General features: G+C 49.0%; 1 long non-coding RNA gene across 3 annotated transcripts in view; it reads right to left on the minus strand.

The window, feature by feature from the left end:
• The window catches only part of LOC135223836 (uncharacterized), a 38,443-nt gene that overhangs the window by 9,521 nt on the left and 5,456 nt on the right, over nucleotides 1-23,466 (minus strand). For all 3 annotated transcript variants that reach the window (XR_010316597.1, XR_010316598.1, XR_010316599.1), the window contains exon 2: nucleotides 7,070-7,169. This is a non-coding gene — a long non-coding RNA (uncharacterized LOC135223836). The remainder of the gene's footprint in view (nucleotides 1-7,069; nucleotides 7,170-23,466) is intronic.

The following is a 23,466-nucleotide window of genomic DNA, read 5'->3' on the forward strand; positions in this document are numbered from 1 at the left end:
CTGAATCTGAAAGGCAACTAAAAACACTACATACACTATTACCAGTTACCCATGAACATGAATACGTACAGACACTACCCAACTTATGAACATTCAACTTAAACATCAATATACAAACAAACAGGATAGCAAATTAAAATTATTTTCAGAATGCTCCCCTCTGCCACTCCAAGTTCAAATTTTGTTTTGCACACCTTATGCACAGTGTACAGTGTTTTACAATGAAAAAAAAAACAGTGTACTGTATTGATTTTACACCATACTTTACTCAAGCATGAAGAATACAGTACTAACCTACTTCCAAACAATTCAACATACAAATGGCAGTCCTGAAAGTAACTAGTTTGTAAGTAGTAGTGGGGGTCTGTACAGGTAAAAATGTTATTGTTATAATACAATTAAATTTGTTCATACTTACCTGGCAGATATATATATAGCTGTATTTTCTGACGTCCGACAGAATTTCAAAACTCGCGGCACACGTAGTGGGCGGCCAGGTGGTAGTACCCATTCCCGCCGCTGGGAGGCGGATATCAGGAACCATTCCCATTTTCTATTCATATTTTATCCATGCCACTGTCTCCTGAGGGGAGGAGGGTGGGCACTCTAATTATATATATCTGCCAGGTAAGTATGAACAAACTTAATTGTATTATAACAATAACATTTTGTTCATGAAACTTACCTGTCAGATATATATATAGCTGAATCCCACCTTCGGATGGTGGGAAGAGACAGAATAGGATTTTTAGGAAACTTAAATTAAGTAGATGATGTACATCTTGGTTCCTTACCTGTTAGCAAAGTAGACTCTGTGATTACTGTCACTTAAGCCTGCTTCTGCTTTAATCAGAGTTGCCAGCCAGGTGGAGACCTGTAGTGCTGGTGCGCTCTGGATGCTCTGTCAACGGGGACGTGACCTCAACGTGACAAGACCGTCGAGCCAAACATATGAGGGCTACGAAGCAACTGACCACCACCTGACCAACTAACCAAAAAACCCCTGACAGTTAATCTAAAGAATGGGAGATTTTCACAGAAGATCTCACCATCAACCAAAAACACAACAATAAAACTAACCTATTCTAAGCTAAGGGATAGGGAGAGAGCTACCTTCAGCCCCCAAAACTGTGTCCGCAGAAATGTATGGCCCCAAAGAACTACAGTTCTCGTAAATCGTTCTCACATCCCGAAGGTAATGTGAGGCGAATACGGAATTGCTCCTCCAAAAGGTGCTATCAAGGATATCCTTGATAGACATATTCCTTTGGAAGGCAAGAGAGGTAGCTACGGCTCTGACTTCGTGAGCTTTCACTTGTAAGAGGCTCAAATCAGTCTTCTGGCAAGATGAATGAGCCTCTTTAATGACGTCCCTCAGAAAGAAAGCCACAGCATTCTTCAACAAAGGCAATTCTGGTCTTTTCACCGAGCACCAGAGATTACCTGAGGGACCTCTTACCTCTTTAGTTCTGTGAATATAGAACTTGAGAGCCCTGACAGGGCACAGGGCTCTCTCTGGTTCTTGACCCACGAGACTCGACATACTTTGATCTCAAAGCTCTTGGGCCAAGGGTTAGACGGGTTCTCATTCTTAGCCAAGAAAGTTGGACTCAACGAGCAGACAGCGTTGTCCCCCTTGAAGCCCACTTGGCTACTGAACGCTTGGATTTCACTAACTCTCTTCGCCGTTGCCAGAGAAGTTAGAAAAAGCGCTTTCTTCGTCAAGTTCCGTAGAGACGCTTCGTGGAGAGGCTCATAAGGACTTGACATTAAATGTTCAAGAACCACATCGAGGTTCCAAGAAGGCGGTCTCGCTTGTGGAATCTTGGTGGTTTCAAATGATCTCAAGAGGTCGTGGAGATCCTTGTTGTCAGAGAGGTCCAGTCCTCTGTGTCGAAAAACGGCCGACAACATACTTTTATATCCCTTAATGGTCGGGACTGCCAATTTTTGCACATTTCGTAGGAAAAGTAAAAAATCGGCTATCTGGTTCACAGAGGTCGTGGAAGAGGAAATTCCTTCCTTTCTGCACCATGCCCTGAAGGAGGCCCACTTTGATTGGTAAACAGCTCTTGAAGAGGCTCTTCTAGCATTAGCGATTGCTCTCGCAGCTGCTTTCGAAAAACCTCTCGCTCTGGCCAACTTTTCGATAGTCTGAACGCAGTCAGATCCAGAGCGGAGAGGTTTTGGTGATACCTTTCGAAGTGAGGCTGTTTGAGTAGATCTCTCCTCCAGGGCAACGTCCTTGGGAAGTCCACAAGGAATGTCATGACCTCTGTGAACCATTCTCTTGCTGGCCACATCGGGGCGATCAGGGTCAACCTTGTCCCTTCTGAAGCTGCGAACTTCCTCATGACTTCCCCCATGATCTTGAATGGAGGAAAAGCGTAAAGGTCTAGGCCTGTCCAACTCCAGAGCAATGCATCCACCGCAATTGCTCCTGGATCAAGGACCGGGGAGCAATACATAGGAAGCCTTTTCGTCCTCGACGTCGCGAACAGGTCGACCAGAGGACGTCCCCACAACTTCCATAGTTGCTGACACACTTCTTGGTGTAAGGTCCACTCTGTTGGCAGGATTTGATCTTGTCGACTGAGAAGGTCCGCTCTGATGTTCTGTACACCTGCGACGAATCTCGTCAGAATCTTGATCTGTTTCACATCTGCCCATAGCAGAACTTCCCTTGCCAGGTGAAAAGGGATCGGGAGTGAGTTCCTCCCTGATTCTTCAGATATGCAAGGGCTGTGGTGTTGTCCGAGTTGACTTGGATGACCTTGCCTGTCACTTTGTCTTCGAAGAACTGCAGCGACAGGAAGATCGCTGCTAGTTCTTTCACATTGATGTGCCAGGCTACCTGTTCCCCTCTCCAGGAGCCTGACACTTCCTCCCCTCCTAGTGTTGCTCCCCAACCGGAAATGGAAGCGTCTGAAAACAACACTAGGTCGGGGCTCAGAAGATTTAGGGATAAGCCCTCTCGCAACTTCTGAGGGTCGAGCCACCATCTTAAGTGGCTTTTTACTGTAGATCGCATTCAGATCCTCCTTGGCTTCCATTCTTCCGCTAGGAAAAATTGAAGAGGCCTGAGGTGCAGTCTTCCCAAGGAGACAAACTTTTCCAGCGAGGAAATGGTGCCCAGCAGACTCATCCATTCCCTCGCCGAGCAAGTCTCTCTCCCTAGGAAGGCTGAGACTTTCTCTAAGCCTAGACGCTGACGTTCCTGGGACGGAAACGCCCGAAAAGCCACTGAATCCATCTGAATCCCCAGATACACGATGGACTGTGTCGGGGTCAGATGTGACTTTTCGGAGTTGACTAAAAGTCCCAGGGACTTTGCTAAGGCTAAAGTTGACTGAATGTCCTTCAGACATTTTCCTTTCGACGACGCTCTGATCAACCAATCGTCGAGGTATAGGGATATTCTGATCCCTGAAGAATGTAACCACCTCGCTACATTCTTCATTATTACGGTAAAGACCATCGGGGCCGAGCTGAGACTGAAACAAAGGGCTCTGAATTGCCATACTCTGTTTCCTAAGACGAATCTCAGGTACTTCCTTGAAAGAGGGTGGACGGGGACGTGAAAGTACGCGTCTTGCAGGTCTAGAGACACCATCCAGTCGCCAGGTCTCAAGGCTCCTAGCACTGACTGAGACGTCTCCATCTTGAACTTGCTTTTTTCTACAAAAAGATTGAGCCTGCTTACATCCAGGACTGGGCGCCAACCCGACGACTGCTTCGGTACCAGGAAAATCCTGTTGTAGAAGCCTGGTGACCCCAGGTCCACGACTTGCTCCACCGCTCTTTTTTCGATCATCTGATCTAAAAGATCGAAAAGGATGCGTTTCTTCTCTCCCTGATAAGACGGGGAAAGGTCTCTGGGAGTTGATGTTAGAGGAGGAGGATGCAAAAAGGGGATCTTGTACCCTTGTTCTACGATCTTGAGAGTCCAAGGGTCCGCCCCTCTCTGCCTCCATGCATCCGCAAAAAACTTCAGTCTGGCCCCGACTGGCGTCTGAAGGACATGTTCTTCATTTGGTTGACTTAGGTTTAAAGGAAGCTCTTCCTCTTGAAAGTCCTCTCCCTCGAGGAGCTGCTCTCAAGGGAGGAGCTCCGCGAAAGGGTTTAACTTTCTTCGGAGGTCTCACAAACGATGATGTAGAAGGAACTGCTGGACGCCTCGAGGATTGTGCTAAAAGGTCCTGGGTCGCCTTCCCCTGCAAACTAGTCGCTAGATCTTTTACCAACGTCTGGGGGAAGAGATGGTCCGAAAGAGGAGAAAAGAGCAATTCCGCTTTCTGAGCAGGAGTAACCGACTTTGCGGTGAAATTACAAAGAAGAGCTCTTTTCTTAAGGAAAGCTGTTCCAAAGTGCGAAACTAGCTCTTCCGAACCATCCCTGACGGCCTTGTCCATACATGACAACACACTGGACAGCTCCCCCAGACTGAGAGAGTCAGGGCTTCTAGATTGAAGGTCCAGAACTCCCAAGCACCAGTCCAAGAAGTTGAAGACTCCCAACGTGCGCAGCAGTCCTTTCAAGTGGTGGTCCGTCTCCGTAGGAGTCCAGGACACCTTTGCAGCTGATAAGAGGGACCTCCTCTGGGCGTCCACTAAGCTGGAGAAGTCCCCAAGTGCAGACGAAGGAACCTTCACACCCACGTCTTCCTTGGTCTCATACCAAACGCCTCCTTTCCCGGCGAGTCTAGAGGGAGGAAGGGCGAAAGTCGTCTTGCCCTGATCCTTCCTTCGAGTCATGAAGTCCTGGAGCTTCTTGAAAGCCCTCTTGGTTGAAAGAGAAGTCTTCATTTCAACAAACTCCGGTGTCTTGAATGACTTGGAAGACGAAAGTTGCGAGGGAGGAGACCTAGGAGCTGCCGGCTGAAACTTGTCCCCGAAGGACGAACGTAACAGTCGCACAAGAACCTTATAGTCCGAGACAGAAGAAACCAAAGGAGGTTCCTCTTCCACTGAGCTCGCTGGACTACTATGTTCCCCTTCTTCTCTAAGAGGAACCAGTGATCGTCCATCCGGAGAGGGCGTATGTCCAGCAGGTCTAGGCTTGAACAAAGACTTCCGCTGCTTAGAAGTTGACGCTTCAGGCACGGACTCGTCCTTACGATGATCCTTAACACTTGCAGAAGGAAGAACGTCTTGGGTGCGTCGAGCGTCCTGTGAAACGACGGAGACTGCCTTACTTCTAACTGAAGATGTCTTATGTTTCTTGATAGCACTACTTCTAAGAAACTCCTTACGGGGAGACACGTCTCCCCGAGCGTCCACACGAGCGTCCTGACGAGAGGCCTCAAAAGCGTCCCGCTTTTCGTGAAAAGCATCCTGCTTAGCATGGAAAGCGTCCTGCTGACCGTCCTCGAAAGCGTCCTGCCTTGTTCGAAAAGCGTCCTGCCGAGCATCCTCAAAAGCATCCTGCTTCACGCAGAAAGCGTCCTGACGAAAGCGAAAAGCGTCTTGCTGAGCGCAAGCTATATCAGGAGAACGAGATCGGCGATGATCCGAAGGCGGGGAAAGAGACGAACGAGGAGAGAGAGAAGGAGAATGCTTAGCCCTCTTGACGGGCAGCCTGACGTCCTTTCTCCGCTTAGGCTCGACTGCTGCTGGGCGAGTCTTCTGAGCCATAAGGGTAGAAATCTGGTCCTGAAGGGACAAAAGAATATTCTTCGTAGGTGACGAACAAGACGGGGCAGGACTGAACCTGCAAGAAGGCGAGGGGCGAGGGGACGCCTCCTTCCTTCTCACAGGTACAGCTACCTGCTTCTCAGGGATACGCGCCTGTGCGCGCAACCCAGCGTCCTCGTCGGAAGAGATTTTACCTCTCTTCTGAGGAGGAAAAGCGTCATAAGCGTCCTCCGAAGAAAGCGGCGATGAAGGACGTGAAGCGTCCTCAACATGAAACGTCCTTTTCAGCGGACGAGTGTCTCTCCGAGCGCTCCACCCCTTGCGCGGGGAGGACGCTTCGGAGGACGAAAAACAGTCCTTAAGGATGCGCGCTCCTTGACAGCCTGGGACTTTGCAACAAGGCCTGCCGAAGGGACGCCAGATCGGTGGGGAGCCCCCGTAACCCTCTTGCGGCTTTCGACATACCCTCTCCCTGAGTCCTGGGAGTCCAATAGAGGTCTCAGCCTAGAGGCATTATGGGGCCGATCTGACGCCCCCTCCACAACACTAGGGGCACGATCACAAACTTTCACAGGGCCAGTTTCCAAGGCCAACACTTTAGATTCAAGAGTGCGCAGAGACTCGAGAATCAGAGAAAGGGCATTACCTTCTCCAGGCACAGAAACAGGGCCCGGAGGCAACATCACAGGTTTAGGTGAAACAAAATCTACCGGTGTTAGAGGAGGAGAAATGTTACATTCCTTACCTTTTGTAGAACTGCTCCTGGAGGAAGCCCTCCTGACTCTATCACGCTCCAATTTACGCCGATAGGTCTCATACATCTTCCATCCATCATCGGTCAAATCCTTGCATTCACTGCACCGATCATCAACCAAACAAACATGCCCCCTGCATTCCATACAAACTGTGTGAGGATCAACTGAAGGTTTAAGAAGCCTCACCTTACATTCACTCCTCACACACACTCTGAAACTCCCTGTACTTGATCCTGACATCATGTACACAGAAAAGCCAATCCAAATTCAAAAAACAGTCCACTATTACGTGTGCCAATCCAACAATCCAGAGTCGATAACCAAAAGTCAATCCAGATACTTAGAAGCGAGATAATCCAAAAATCCTAGACGGAGGTACTGCTAACAGTTGTTTACAGCACCGGCGACAGAAAAAATATGAATAGAAAATGGGAATGGTTCCTGATATCCGCCTCCCAGCGGCGGGAATGGGTACTACCACCTGGCCGCCCACTACGTGTGCCGCGCGTTTTGAAATTCTGTCAGACGTCAGAAAATACAGCTATATATATATCTGACAGGTAAGTTTCATGAACAAAACAAGATATCAAAGAAAAATTACTAAAATAACTGTACATATTCAACTGTAAAACTACAAACAATACTCATACACTAGAACAAAATATATTTCCAGTTTATTACCAAATATTTTTCTTTTGAAATGTCTTGATTTTTAAAGTATCCTGATCAAATATCGATATGCTTGTAATAAATTCCTCATATTCACAATCATTTCTTGAATCTGTAATGGATTTTAAAATGTTACATTGCAGCAATTATTTATAGGTACATATACTACATAATCTTTAAAAAAAATATACTCAATGGAAAATGATCATATAGGTATAAGTACTGAGACGAAGTGCCAAGTATCTGGTTACTACACTTGCCATTCATTAATTGTTACCTCACAACAGCCAGGTACTAAACGACTGAATACTCTAAATGCAACAGTGATCCCTAAAACAACTTACCAGTATAGCAAAAAATCAAGACTAAATTCATCAAAATAGGTGTGAGGTAATCTCATGTGTAATTAAATTAATTAAAGGGCATCACTTCATCAACAACTTTAACAGTCTAAGTATTTCCCTGATTTCAGAAGTCTAAGTACTTCCCTGCTTCTAACTCACTTCAAGTAAACTGAAGGAAAACAGCTCAATTTCCACTTTATGTTTCTACCTAACACAAATATAATTATACTGGTGAAAAAGAAAACTTATAAAAATTTTAAATACAAAAATTTATTATCAAACTCAAAATTTATAAGTGAAATTCACAATATCAGGGAAATGTACTGTTACTTGAAAACAAAGCAAAGTTCATTTAATTCTTGAATTAAGTAAAATTAAATCAAAATTCAAAAGTGTTAGGCAATAATTAAAATATGACATTTTTATGATAAAATGACAATTTGTCGAAAATTGCATTTTTCCTAACTATACAAACCTGAGGTCCTTTAACAATAGGAAGTAGCTAGCGGCAGCTGGAACGGTCGTAAGCTTCGAACAAGGGGAGAACGGTAGTTAACTGCTTGTCCGACAGTCGCGCGCCGCGCGACTGGGAGGTAAACAAATCACTTTTGCTTTTGGCCCATGCAAAATACGCAGAGTGAGGGGTGGCATGAGGAAGGGACTATATAAAGGACCTCAGGTTTGTATAGTTAGGAAAAATGCAATTTTCGACAAATTGTCATTTGTTCCGATACGTAATACAAACCATCGGTCCTTTAACAATAGGAAGACTCACTCTTGGTGGGAGGAATCTGAGTCTTTTGATGAACAGACTGGTGTTCGTCCATCCCTGGAATGCCTCCCTGGTCGTAAGAGCGAGGGAGGGATCCAAGCCTCTGTCCGATTGATCGGGGTGTGCACCGCAGGATCAATGGTCAGACCTCTGGGCCGAGTACTAAGAGAGAGGCAAGCGTATCTCTTCGTACCAGCAAGCAAGAACTTGTTCCTGTTTGCAAGAGGCAACATAAAGTATGGGTTGTCTCAAGCTGGCATCCACTTCCTCCCCCTTGTTGGAGGAAGTGGTGGATATACGCTCCTATCCCTAGTGAAAGGGATAGGATGGGGCTCTGTTGAGTAGCTCACCTGCATCTTGTCCTTATCCAGCAGGGTGACGACCGTGTCCCTCTAACCACAGGTAGAGGGGAAGAAAAAGATGGGAAGAGGAGCCAGTCACACTCTCATTCACCATCCATTCTTACGGTCACACCAGGACTCGATGCTGTTCAGCCTGCGAGGGTGGGCTGGGTTCGCTACACAACGTGTTGAGCAGCCACCACGGGTCCCAAGGAAAAGATCCAAGGACCTGTGGGCAATATCACCCGAAGTGTACGATATGTTCTTCGGCCATGCGCTGCCGAGCATGCATCCGTTATTGGCAATTCGGTATACGCTGTTGCGAGTCAGTTGGCTCCCGAGTATCCTGTAATAAAGTCCAGTCTCCAGGACGTTGTGTCATTGCAAACCCAACATGGCGCAGTGAGTAGGATAAGGACCAACCATGCCCCAGATACGTCGACACCCCAGCCACGCCGACGTGGCCGTCACCTGCAATGCCAAGGGCCTTGTCACAGGCCGTCATGCAAGCACAGACGTTATTTGCAGACCAGCAGCGTGCCATCCGTTCCCTTCAGGATGCCCTTCCCGGTTCAGGAGCACGTGCCGGTAAAGTTCCTGTCTCTGCTGCCCCCTGAGAAGTGTGAGGCGGTAATGTCTTCGGCAGCGTTCAGATCCTGGAGACGTTCGATGACGTATTGGATTCACCTTAACAAGTTCCCGCCGCAGGATGTTGTCCTGCACATTAGGCTCAACTGTGTACCGGCGTTGCAACGTGCACTGGACGCTCGGTATTCAGATGCCAAATGGAATGCCCTCGCCCCAGACGCGGCTCTGGACGCCATCGGAATATTGTGTTGCGGTCGTCGAATCAGGCAGTTTCAGTGGTCTGAATTCTTTGCCCTCGCACAAGGCCGCGAGGAATTAGTGAGCGACTATTTTTCCGAGGTGTGCTCAGAAGGCCACCGACTGTGATTTTGAGTGTCCCAAATGCGGGGAGTGTTTAATAGAGTACATGCTGTTGCGGAAAATAATGGTAGGCCTCAGTGACCCTGTATTAAAGAGGCATGTTTTTCAGACATGTGAGACATTTAAGAGTGTAGATGCCCTTCAGCACTGTGCTGCACTTTCGAAGCTGCACGCCAAGATGTCGAAAGTATCCCACGCGTCGCTATCAGTGAGATGGGGGTCTGCTGGCGCCTCGAGTGATGACGTCACAGGCATTGATGACGTAGAGCCAGACGTCGCGGTGTTTGCGCGGCAATTCCAATGTGAAGCGTTGCGGAAATTGTGGGGGGCGCCATCCCTTTGGTCGAGCGTCGTGCCCAGCAAGAGGTATAACGTGCCACGGGTGCCAAAAGGTAGGGCACTTTCAGAAATGCTGCAGGAATACGAAGAAAGCGCCGCTTGCCTCGAGTTTAGCGATTGTTGCAGACACGCACCTCTCCCCTTTTTATTTTTGCCATGTATAAGTATATCTTGAGGGGGGGATGTACGATATGTTCTTCGGCCATGCGCTGCCGAGCATGCATCGTTATTGGCAATTCGGTATACGCTGTTGCGAGTCAGTTGGCTCCCGAGTATCCTGTAATAAAGTCCAGTCTCCAGGACGTTGTGTCATTGCAAACCCAACACGAAGGTAGAAGGAAGGGCATGTGGTCTGGTTGGACCAGACCCCTGCCTTCAGTACCTGCGCCAAGGAGAAGTTCTTGTGGACAAGGCAGCATCTCCTTCGCATCGAAGGCGGTGAAGTCCATTAGGGAGGGGATTGTGAACGACTCGAACCAATCGTCAGGGACCGAAGGGTTCTGAGTCTTCGCTACGAAGTTCGGTACGAAATCGAGCGTCACGGATCCCATCCCCTGGGTGCCTGACTTCGCAGGAGAAGTCATGCAGTTCCTCAGAGGAAAAGAAGGAAATAGTCGCATGACCTATCCCTCTTCTCTACTTCGTGATGTCCAGTACCCATACTGGTCTGTCCGTTAGCAACGAAGTCTCTCGCATCCTCCTATCCCCATGCAGCGAAGTTCTCGGTAGTGGATAGGACACCGACACTCCATGGTGGGTGTCAATGGTATGGGTACTGTGACAAGCTATTAAAGCGAAGTAATGGTTGCTGTGTAACAACCGAACTAAGTCAACAGCGTAGTTCGTAACTGACTCGGGCGCTCTGACAGCTGCCGACTGACTGCGTTCGGTAGGAGGCAAGTTGTCAAAGCATCCGAGTAAGTCACGTGACCTTCGCCTTTAAAGGGTTATGCCGAGAGACCAAACAAATGATGTATTTGTTTGTCACCAATGCCGGACAGCGAGGTGATGATTCTCTTAAGGCATATACCCAACAGGCGAAAGTCAATTGCCTTCTAGAGACCGAGGTCCCTGAAGGTAAAACATCTCATATTTGTTTGAATCTCAGTCTAACGGAGAAACAACACTATGTACCGTTGAAGACGAAGGTAGATATTGAATGCAACCTACGTCTTCACATATGAATCGAGAGAAGGATCTCAAGATTCATAACCTGTGCTTACAAATGACCGAAAACGCTAACCGCTATTTCATTGCTGTCCGGTGAGAAGTCGTGTTTGCAATGAAAGCGGGGCGTTCTTCGGTAATGAAAACAGACAGGTGAAAGCCCGCCTGAAGAACTGCTTCTCATGGGCTGAACATTTGGAAGTAGAGCTGTCAGGTCGGAGAGTAGGCGATGTCTTCTGACACATCTTGTAATTCGGGTTGAACAATGAGCAATTGTACACCTACGAATACGAGATATTTTGAAGACAAACTCAGATGTCTGCAAAATCATTCGCATTATCGCAGTGCGATGCGCGGAGACTTGTACAGACTTTCTGTACCGTGCGGTAAACAGAAAGATGAAAGAGTCCAAGAGATATCTCTGTTGAAAATTCTCGCAATGTCGAAGGCGATGGAATCTAGCGTCACCGCAGTAGATGGTCCTTCATTATTGCGAGAATCCCCGTTAATCAGAGACCTAAGTCCATGATTGTTGGGCAGAGATACGGTTCGGTAGTCAATCAAAGCAGGGGAGAGAGAGACATACATGACCGTGAATCTCGGAGGCCCAGCTGATACTGAGCTGCTATCAGGCAGTTCAATACGCAGTGGTTGAGCCTGCTGACTCGTCATCCTGAGTTGCCAGGTAAATCCATTATTCCACGAAGGAATGCGTTCGGCTAGAACTACCGAGCATAAAACGATATGCTCGGGCAATTATATTTAGGCGAAACGAATTTCGGTAAATATAAAAGTTGAAATGGTGTTGTCGTGACAAAACCATAAGTATATAAAATTGAAACTGAAAACTCCTGGGAGGTTGCAGGCAACCCCGAGTTGCAGTTCAATTAGAATACTTCTCGTCTAAGTCGCAATCCGTAGAATAACTAGGATATGCGCCTACCCCTCGGACAATTCAACTGCTTAGCAGAATCATGTCCCGAGGTTAATATACGTAGTATATTTGTAGGATTCTGAACAACGATCTCCATCCTAAATTCTTTCCTTCAAGAAAACAAAATAAGGATTGGAGATCGACCACCTTCGTTCTCTATCAAAGAGAGTGAAGGAGAAGTCTTCCTCGAGGAAAGCTTCAATGGTGAACAGAATACTAAGACGATAGTTCAAGCCAAACTGGATATTCCCGTCCGATCTCCTCTATTCCAGGTTGGTCGCCTACTGTGAGATAGTTCCTTTCAGCAGCAGTCTTCTTCACAATGCTAGAAATTCCAGGAATTCGAGCATAGGCGAGGTTCCCGGTTATCGTGTAACATATCGGGGATTCTCGTCTCGCTCACTTTGGACCGTGGTCTCGCGTAAGTGTTTGAAGATCGTAAAAAACTCGAACACTCTGAATGCGCTAGAAATTCCGTGGAATTCTAAGCAGTCTGCGAAACCCCCACCGAATTCGTCAAACGATATCGGCTGGTGGTCCTCTCGATTCCCGTAGAAATCGAGAATGGAGCAGGATTCCTCCTCAACGACCGGCGGGGCTTACGTCAGGTAGGACCCGAAGGTCCCCCTGGTAGCGCAGTCCCCAACGTGGGATCCTACAAAGAAAAAATCTCTGTAGGATCCTTCCCCTTTCCCTCGTAGCCGTAAGGAGAGAGGGAATGGGGAAGGAATTGGATACTCGCTCGCCTTCCCAGTGGAACTAGCAGTTGGAGAAGAGTAGGAGCAGCCATCGCCTTGCGGCGATGGCCTCTCAGAGTCTGGGAAAACGTATCGTCAGGAGAAAACGTTTTCCCCGCGGAGGGTTACGAACTCTCACTGTAGGTAAGGGTCTGCCGACACTGTGAACGTCGTCTGGGTGGGGCTGATCGACACCTGACAGGAGAGAGCCGATACCGTCCTCCGACTCATTCCAGTCCTCGTCGAGGTCGAAACCTCTCAGGAGGACCGAAGGAGTATTTAAATACGGTGTCCGAAGACACGTAGAAAACGCCGCTGTCGCAGTAGAGGAGGTGGAAGTAGCTTGATCGACCGGCCAGAACTGAGAGAGCCTTCTTGTCCGGAGACGAGAGACACTGGTTCGAGACAGAATCGGCAAGCTCCGGTCGCGGCAGACCCACCGTCGGTTTGGGTTCCCTCTCGGGCCCCAAAACGACTCGAGCAGAGACGTGGGCTCTGCTGGTGGGAGCGGCAATCCTTCCGCAGGGTCATTATGCTGACGAATCAGCTTAATGACTTCTGCAAATTCCTCTGTATCTCGGGAGTAACCGCGTCTTGCGGAGTAGGACCGTCCAGTCCCTCCAACAAGAACAGATCCCGAGATACTCCTTCTTCAGAAGGAGGAAGAGCGGCAGACCCCTGACGGTCGCCTCCAGCTAATTGCGCGTATGTCCTGGTCGGTCCTAGAACCGTGCCTGGTCCATACGGCGTCATAGCGGGATCGCGAGCGGCGCACCTCTCGCGATCACTCATAGGTACCTCGCTCCTCCCGGCGTAGCCCGAGGAGGTTGAAGGTACAGGAGAGGCAGACCTGACGCTCCCCCCTAGCTCGCTGGCAGGACCAGCGTGCTTGGAGGGCTGCTGCTGATCGTCAACCCGCGGTGGCGATCGAGCAGCAGGCCTAGCCTTGCCGCTCGCCTGAGGCGAGAGGCTTGGCTGAGAACGTCGACGCTGATCTCTCGCGTCAGGCGAGCTGTTGCTGGTTACCGTCTCCGCCCGGTCCCGATGGGAGCGGCGTCAGGTGACCTGCTAGGCTCGCTGTCACGGTGAGACCGGTGAGCGTCCTCTCGGCGCGTCGAGCCGCTGGTACCAGCCGTGGCTGGTACCGACGGCCGCGGGGACCCCTTCCTCGCCTCAACCCGTACGGGAGAGGCAGACCTGACGCTCCCCCCTCGCTCGCTGGCAGGACCAGCGTGCGTGGAGGGCTGCTGTTGATCGTCAACCCGCGGTGACGGTCGAGCAGCAGGCCTAGCCTTACCGCTCGCCTGGGGCGATTGGCTCGGCTGAGAACGTCGAGACCGATCTCTAGCGTCAGGCGAGCTGCCGCTGGTCACCGTCTCCGCCCGGTCCCATCGGGAGCGGCGGACGGGTGACCTGCTAGGCTCTCTGTCGCGTCGAGACCGGCCAGCGTCCTCTCGGCGCGTCGAGTCGCTGGTACCGGCGGCCGCGGGGACTCCTTCCTCGCCTCAACCCGTGGCTGATCAGCGACCGTCACGTTAGCCCGAGCAGCCAGTTGATCGCTGCGAGAGCGTCCACTGGCCTGGCGAGAGTCGTGTGCACGACTCTCGCCAGTCTTCTGCTCCGCGCCGCTGTCTTGACGGCGAGCGAGCTCGGGCGTCAAAACTTTGGCTGGACGGTCTTCTTTGGAAGAGCGTCCACTCGGTGCTTCTCGCGAACGAGAAGCGGCCGAGACGGAACCTGGTTTAGCGGCAGAACCGCTAGCACCAGGTGAGGACGCACCAGCCGAGGCTGGTGCCCTCTGGTCCCCGTCGACTTCTTCTTTGCAGAAGAAGCGACGGGCCCCGTTTCCCGAAGGAACGGAGACCAGGCAGAAGAGCTCCCCAGCTCGCCTGAGCGAGCCGGGCCCTTAGAAGATCCCGAAGGAGTCTTCTTAGGGGGGGAGGAGGCAACCTTCTTCTTCTTCGGCTGTTCGGCCTTAGAAGTCGAAGGGGAAGGAGAGGCAGCAGACGACGAAGACGACGACGACACCTTCTTCCTCTTCCTCTTCTTCTTCGCCAGGCTCCGCAGGACAGACGTCAGGTCTTCCATCCAGGAGGGAGCCGGGGCAGTTGCCGAAGCAACAGGGCCCGACTGCACCTGTCCGGAAAGACCTGAGACTGTGACAGCATCACCAACAGCAGGAACAACAGGAACAGGTCCAGGAACAGCAGGAACATCTGAAAGTGAATGAGCAGCAGGCACCTGATCTGAAAGGGAATGAGCGGCTGGGACAGCACAGGTACGGCAGGCACGGCAGGTACCACAGGAGAGCCAGGCGTCCTGTCGGCAGCTACCGTCATCCTCGGCACTGGCGGCAGGTCCAGGGGGGTATTCTTTGGGCAGCGGAAGTCCGGGGTCGGCAATACAAAGAACCCAGGTGGCGGTGGCACCGTCCTCATTTGCACGGCAGGAATTGGTTCTGGATTGCAGCCGTGGGTGTTACCGACATGACATGTGGTGTGTACACCAGGTGCGGTGGCATCTCATATGCTGGTGTCGAGATTGTGGTTGTTGTAGTGGTTACCGTATCATGAGTGACCACTGCCGACCCCGCCAACCGCTGAATCAACCCCTGTATGCTCGGCCCTCCCTGCAGTCCCAGCGACTCCCACACCTGTCCCAGGTCGTCCTCGCTGATGGCACACCTGCGGAAGCAACAGTCGGGTTAGTTAGAGGGGCTTCCTCGCGCCTGGGGGGAGAGAACCCCACCCAGAGCGGACGGAAGACCCCGAGTACAACTGGACGTCCGTTACCAAAGGAGTCACTGGACTTTCCGATGACTTCTTGTGTCCTCGTACAGCACCCACTGCGCCTCTGACCAATGCATACACGTTACACAGGGCTCGTTGCGGGAGCACTCTCGCCCCCGACAACGAGTACAAACCTCGTGAGGATCTACATCTACATCCAAGGTCGTCTCCCACGGATGTAGCACCTGCGGTAACATAGATAGATTAGTAAGAGGGGTTCCCTCACGCACGGGGGGAAGACATGCCCCACCCCGAACGCAAGGAAGACCCCAAATACAAAATACAATGAAGAAGCTGAGCGGGGGGCAGGAAGGAAGACGAAGAATCGGCTACCAAGGGAGTCGCGGGAGAGCTTTCCGACGACTTCCTGGCAGACCTTCGCTTCCCCCACCCCCGCACAGCAGTGAAAGTAATATGAAAATGAAACAGAATACTGCCCTTGCGATTCAATTCATAGAACTTAAAAGAGAAAGATCAATTCCCGGGTAAGAACGGAAACTTGATCCAATAATATGATGCTATCATAAAATATATATGAAAATGAAACAGAATACTGCACTTGCGATTTCATTTCACATAAAAATCGTAAGGATCAATTCCCGGGTAAGAACGAAAATTGATCCAAATTTAATTTTATGCAATAAATAGATGAAAATGAAAAGAATATTGCAATTGCGAATCCACTTTCATTGCATTCTATATACAAAATTAAAAGTTCGTGCCGAGCGCAATCACACTCTCGGTAACGAACGCACAGGGCAAAAATATAATGAAAAAAGTACTTACATTTTTCAATTACACCCTTTCGCCCAAATACATGACTCGGCGCGAGCGCGCCCGCCCTCGGTACCGAGACATAATTCAAGGGTTCATAATTAAGTAATGAAAATGAAAACAGTGTACTTACAGTTTCATTTTCAAGTCAAACAAACCATTAGTAGAGAACACAATATAAACAAAGCATACGACGATGAAGCGGGCAGAGAGCGATGACGAACACGTCCTTCACCCCCGCGGCCGAAAGCAAAAGTGATTTGTTTACCTCCCAGTCGCGCGGCGCGCGACTGTCGGACAAGCAGTTAACTACCGTTCTCCCCTTGTTCGAAGCTTACGACCGTTCCAGCTGCCGCTAGCTACTTCCTATTGTTAAAGGACCGATGGTTTGTATTACGTATCGGAACAAATAATGTTTTACGTATACTTACCTGGTAGTTACATATAGCTATAGTCTCTGACGTCGTGGCAGATTTTCAAAACTTGCGGTAGCGCTAGTTGATAGGTCAGGTGATCCCTTCCCCCCTGCCCCCTACAGGGGTACTAGGAACTATTCCAGCTAAGCTCAGATTTTTTATGCCTACCTGTCCGCAGAGGGGAGGTGGGTGGGCTTTTGTTATGTAACTACCAGGTAAGTATACGTGAAACATTACGTATTTTATCATAAAAATTTCATTTTTACATATACAACTTACCTGGTAGTTACATATAGCTCATTGGCACCTTTAGGGGGGGGGGGGGGGGTCAGTGACAGCTAACTACTGCTTAACAGAATTGAATAAGACTGAAATAGTTCCTTACCTGCTAAGGTAGCCGATTTAGCGATTACTGCCTCTGTAATCCGCTAACCTTAGAGCAACAGCAGGGTGTATGGACCTGGTCGCTGGTTGCTTAGGAGTAGATGTCGACTAGGGCGTGACCTGTATGCAACACGACATCCATAATGCCCCTTCTCTGGGCGCAGTACCACAACGAAGAAATAAGGAGGGATCACCTAACCCCACACGATTAAAAACTAACCTTAAAACACACTTCATCTTTACCCTAATTTCACTGAGGAGAACTCCAATAGCCTCCGTTCTCTCAGGCAACCGTAAAAACCAAACCACCACAATAATAAAAGTAAGGAAGGAATGACTTCCTACGTTCCCTCCCCCAACACTGTGCCAGTGACTACAAAGGGACCTAAGGTACTGCAATTTTCAAAAGTCGTTTGCACGTCACTGAGGTAAAATGATGCAAACACTGACTTACACCTCCAGCATGCAGCCTGGAGTATCGCCTCTAGAGACAGGTTCTTTTTATATGCTAGAGAAGTCGCAACTGCTCTCACTTCATGCACCTTTACCCTCGCCATGGTTGTTTCTCTCTCTTGCAGATGCATGTGTGCCTCTGTAATTAAGTCCCTTAAAAAGAACGACATAGCATTCTTGCAAAGGGACCTTGATGGATCCTTGACCGAGCAACAGAGATTACAAGACGGGCCTTGAACTGTCTTGGTGCATTTTAAATAATATTTAAGAGCCCTCACTGGGCAGAGGAGTCTCTCCTGTTCCTCACCCAATAAATCCGTAAGGCTTCAAATATCAAATGAGCGCAGCCATGGCCGAGAAGGATCCTCATTCTTAGCTATGAAGTTTAAAATGAAGGAACATACTGCTTTTCCTTCCACAAAGCCAATTCTTTTGTCTAGTGCTTGCAGTTCACTGACTCTTTTAGCTGTAGCAAGCGCAACCAGAAAAATACTAGTCTTCCTCGTAAGGTCCCGAAGCTAACTAGACCCCAGAGGTTCAAACTTGGAAGACATCAGCCATTTTAAGACCACATCCAAATTCCATGAGATTAGTTTTGGAGACTGAGCCTTGGATGTATTAAAAGATTTAAGCAAACCCATCAAATCCTGGTTGCTTGAAACCTCAATGCCCCTATGTCGAAACACTGAGGCAAATATAGAATGATATCCCTTAATTGTCGAAAGAGAAAGATGCAGATGAAGGAGAAAATCCGCAATCTGACTTAAGAGTGGTTTCAGAAGAAGAGACGCCAGATCGTTTGCACCAGTCTCTAAAATTAGACCACTTGGACTTGATAAACTTTGGATGACGAGGATCTCCTTGCTGCTGCAATAGACTTCACAACTCCCCTCGAAAATCCTTTCTCTCGGAGGAGACGTTGGATAGTCTGAATGCAAACAGCCGTAGAGCGGATAGGTTTTGGTTGAATCTCCTGTAGTGCGGTTGTCTGAGTAGATCTACTCGTTCGGGTAGTCTTTTCAGGAAATCTATTAGGAGATGTAGGAGTTCAGGGAACCATTCCCTCGCTGGCCAGAATGGGGCCACCAGTGTCATTCTTGTGTTCCGATGGTTCACGAACTTGTTTAGGACTGCTCTCATTAACTTGAACTGTGGGAAAGCGTATATGTCCAGGTCCAACTGATTGAACATCATCACATCCACCGAAAGAGCTTGGCTATCAGATACCGGAGAGCAGTAAAGAGGAAGTCGGAAGTTCTTGTTGGTGGCGAATAAATCCTCCATCGGTTAGCCCCAAAGAGACCACAGTAGACGGCATACATGGTCGTGTAACATCCATTCAGTCGCTAAAACTTGATTCCTCTTGCTGCGTAGGTCTGCTCTCACATTTAGCTTTCCTTATATGAACTTTGTGAGGAGACTTACGTTGATCGTTTCCGCCCACAGCAGTAGTTCTTTCGTCACTTCGCATAACGAAAAGGAGCGAGTCCCCCCTGCTTTTTTTATATACGACAGGGCCGTGGTGTAGTCCAAGTTCACTAGGACCACTTTGTTCTGGACGACTGACTCGAACTTCATCAAACCTAGATGAATTGCTTTCAGTTCCTTTACGTTAATATGCAATTCCCTCTCTTCTGGAGACCACAGACCCGAAACCTCCCTGTCCTGTAGCGTCGCTCCCCATCCCCGATCTGATGCATCGGCAAACAGTTCGAGGTTCGGGCTCACCAGATGGAGGGATTTCCCTTGCAACAGTCTTTCCTCCGAGTTCCACAAATTCAGTTCCAACTTGATTTCTTCCAGAACGGGAAAAACAAAAGAATCTGGCACCTTCTTTTGTTCCCAGTGCTCTCTCAAATAGAATTGGAGAGGTATCGTGTGTAATCTTCCCCGAAATATGAACTGCTCCAACGAAGCCAGTGTCCCTAACAGGCTCATCCAGTCGTTGGCTGAGCATTGCGACTACCTCATGAAGTCTCGTACTTTCTTGAGGCCCGCACTGACCCACTGATCGGACGGAAAAGCCCGAAAAACTGCTGAATCTATCCGTACTCCCAAATAAGTCCTGACTTGGAACAGGATCAATTGCGATTTCTGGTGGTTCACGATCAGATCTAATTCCTTTGCTAACTGTAGCGTGACTTGAAGATCCTCCGCACACTTCTCCTTCGACTGCGAACGAAGAACCCAGTCGTCGAGGTATAGAGAAATCCTGATTCCTCTCAAATGAAGCCATTTGGCCACAGGTGTGAGAGCTCTTGTAAACACCTGCGGTGCTGTCGCCCTGAACTGGAACACTCTTCCGTTGAACATGAAACGCAGATACTTCCTTGAAGCTGGATGTATGGGGATGTGGAAGTATGCGTCCTGCAAGTCTATGGAAACCATCCAATCCCCCTGTCGAAGAGCAGCTAACACCGATTGGGTGGTCTCCATAGAGAACTTCGTCTTGCGTACGAATTTGTTCAGGGCACTTAGGTCTAGCACTGGTCTCCAACCCCCCAATGACTTGGGGACTAGAAAGAGGCGGTTGTAAAAGCCTGGGGAAGGTGGAAGAGAGACCGTCTCTATGGCTTTCTTTTCTAAATGGGATACTATCTCCTCCTAGAGGATAGAGCATTTTCCTGAATTTTTCGAGTAGGAAGGAAACGGGATCGGGAGCATCGACAAGGGAGGGATTTCTTCGAACGGGATCCTGTATCCCACTTTGATAACAGAAACTGTCCACGGTTCCGCCCCCTTCTCCTCCCAGACTTGCCAAAACTCTTGCAGTCTGGCTCCTACTGGCGTGCAGAGGTACACACTCTCACTTTTTGGTTGTTGAAGGTCTGATTGCTTTGGGTACGAATCTCGTCCTTCCTTAAGTCTCGGAGAAAGGGCGTGAGGAAGATCTACTACGAAAAGGCTTCTCGGGTTCCAGATTTATTGCAGGACGTGAAACCGTAGTTTGTACTGTCCTTGGCTTCTTAGTTGATTGCGCCAGAAGGTCTTGAGTGCCTTTCTGTGCTAGCAACTCCGCAATCTCCGCTACTAAGGGTTGCGGGAACAGAAAGCGCTTACCTAAAGGAGCGAACAGTAATGCCGACTTCTGAGAACGTGATACTCCTCTCGCAGTGAAGGAGTGCCCGAACTGTCGCTTCTTCAGCACTCCAATCGCAAATACCAAAGCCAGTTCCGATGCACTGTCCCTGATGGCTTTATCAATTCAGGACATCACTCCCACAAATTCTGACATTTGTTGCTCCGTCAGGCCAAAGCTCTTGACCTTCCTCCCAAGAGCACCAATGGACCAATCAAGGAAGCTGATCACTTCCAGTACCCTGAAAACATTCTTGGAGAGATGATCCATTTCAGACGACGTAAAAAAGATCTTGGCGGAATTAAGGGCGGATCTCCGAGCTGCATCGACTAGACTGGAGAAGTCCCCTTGGGAGAAGGCAGCCACTCCCTAGAGAGAAGGTTTCCCCAGTTTCGTACCAAACCTTACTCTTGGAAGAGAGTTTGGAGGGAGGAAAACAAAAAACTGTCTTCCCTTGATTCCTTTTAACACTAAGCCAATCATCCACCTTCTTAAGTGCTTTTCTGGCTGAAATCAAAAGCACCAGCTTCAAGAAAGTCGAGGAACTCGTCCTGGTGTCCCTCACATACTGCGATTCTGGAGAATGAGGGGCGGCAGGAGTGAAATTTTCCGAGAAGTTGTCAGCAAAAAATTTCAGTGGGAGTTTGTAATTAGACTGTACGGACTCCTCTGCTTCTGGAAAGTCTTCTTCGCAGAGATTCTCCTTAGAAGAGACTGGGGAAAGGCCGACAGAACAATGTCCTTCCCGTTCTTCCTCCTCTGACAAAAAATCCACTCTGCTACCCACTGCTCCAGCAAGGGGAGCGTGAACTGGATCCGCAATCGGCAAAGAAGAAACTTGCGGTTGCATTATGCTGGGGTCACACATTCACGTATCACGACGGCGTATGCCCACGTATGTGGATCGTGGGCATCATCGCGGTGAAATGACCTTGAATAGCTGGTAAACAGGACACGGGCTAACGGACGTAAAGCCAGCACCGTAAATTGCGCCGCAAATGTACGCGCAAAGAAAGCAAGGTCGGACGTCTACCTGAAACTAACGCCGATATTGTAATGTTCTTTGTACGTCAACTTCACGTCAAGAACACGCCCACCGTTGTGGTGCCGTAGGGTACAAAAGGGCGGGCCTATGAACAGAGCTTGCCGTTCCGTAAACAATCATCGTAACAGCTCGTCTCTTCGTTGTTTTCCTACAAATTTATCTATTTTAGTTTTATGGTAACTTTTTTATAGTAGCCATCTTTAATATATATACTAATATGTAATTAATGTAACATCACAAATAAATGAGCATAGGATAAGTACTATATATGACTAGCACTAGAATTTTCTTGCTTCGATTTTACCATTCAGACATACACTTAGACATATAAAACTGTTGACTATGGGCGATTTATATTTAAGCGATATAGAATAACATCTAATAACTTATCAAACATTCTTGGAAATAAATAGGAATTCTACCTATTCAAGATAATATTTTTTAGATGTATATAAGAATTCCTCTCAGATATTTACATTATTTGTTACACCATTATTGTAAGACTGCTTTTAGAAGAAATAAATATCTTCGACAAGGGAACGTTCTGTCCCTGTCATCAGTCAGAATCTCATCCAACTCCGACTCCTGTAGGTGGAAGTGGACATTTTCCCTCTCCTGAATGTCTGCAGGAGTGGTTGTAGGAGTGGTTGTAGGAGTGGCTGTAGGAGTCTTTTCCGGGCCGAAAGAAGGTCCTGCAAGATGTGACGTTGATGGTCCCTTCCTTGGTCGTTTTAGGAGGTTCCTTGAAGGGCGCTGTGGAGAGCTTGAAGGAAACTGCTGGTCTTGGGAGACGGAAACAACAGCTGACCTGAGGGCGCCGACCTGACCTTTTATACTACGCTACAGCGTTGCCATGTCGTACAGGGTTGTAAATGTGTGAATCGGTTTCGCCGTAGGCTACAGTGCAATTAGGAGGCCCGCGTGCTTCGCCGCGGAAAGAAAACAACGACGGCGAACGATGCTGGTGACTCTAGCGCTTACCCCGCAATGCCTGGAGCTACGTCAGGTGACATTTGGCGTGACCACCCGCGACTTGTTTTGAACATTTCAAAACTGGAGTGGGCTACGGCGACCTAGTGGGCGGAGCTTAGCGCCCGGACGACCCGTCACCGTATGTCTACGATTTTACGTCTGTTTTACGTTACATTTACGGTTCACTGACATAAGCTGTTGCCAACTACCAATTTCCGCTCATGTGTGGGCGTGAGTGCGTTGATACGTGAATGTGTGACCTTAGCATTACCCGGCTGCACGGCAGGCGGCAGGGTCGGCGGCAGGGTGGGTGGGGCGGGTGGATGTGGGGGAGCGTGAGCTGTCACACATGAGCGTACGCCAACTGGAGTGAGCGCGAACGGAGTGTCTGGTGCCAAAGCGAGCGGAGCTTCAGTGTGCGTCACCACTTGCGATTGACCTAGCAGCCCTAAGATGTTGTCTAACTTAGACTGCATATCTTGAAGGAAAACAGGAAGGGCAGACGCAAAAGCGGTGGCATCCGACTTGGCAGAAACAGGAGCGGCAGGTACACATGCGGGAGTGTCAACTGGCGCCACCTTAAACACCTCTCGAGGTGCTGATTCTCGACGAGAAGCAGCAGGAAGGAGAAGACGAATCGGGAGAATCCGAGCACGAATCATGACGCTTGGCAGTCGAAGACAAAGCGAGTCTTGAAGCTCTTTTACACTTTCCCTTGAGCGCGGGAGACTTGCGCTTGGAAAATTCTTCCTGCGCAGGCGGAAACTTCTGGAGATTCTTAAAAACTACATGAAGGACCTTCCTGTCGCCTGATAGATTTCTTCTTGGGAACTTGTCCCGAGAAAGCTTGCATGTTCTCTTCAACGGGCGAGACTCGTCCAGAAAACGCCATCCCCTGCGCGGAGAGTCCTCCGA

The sequence above is a fragment of the Macrobrachium nipponense genome, chromosome 20 (assembly GCF_015104395.2).
Source record: "Macrobrachium nipponense isolate FS-2020 chromosome 20, ASM1510439v2, whole genome shotgun sequence".
Classification (NCBI taxonomy): Eukaryota; Metazoa; Arthropoda; class Malacostraca; order Decapoda; family Palaemonidae; genus Macrobrachium; species Macrobrachium nipponense.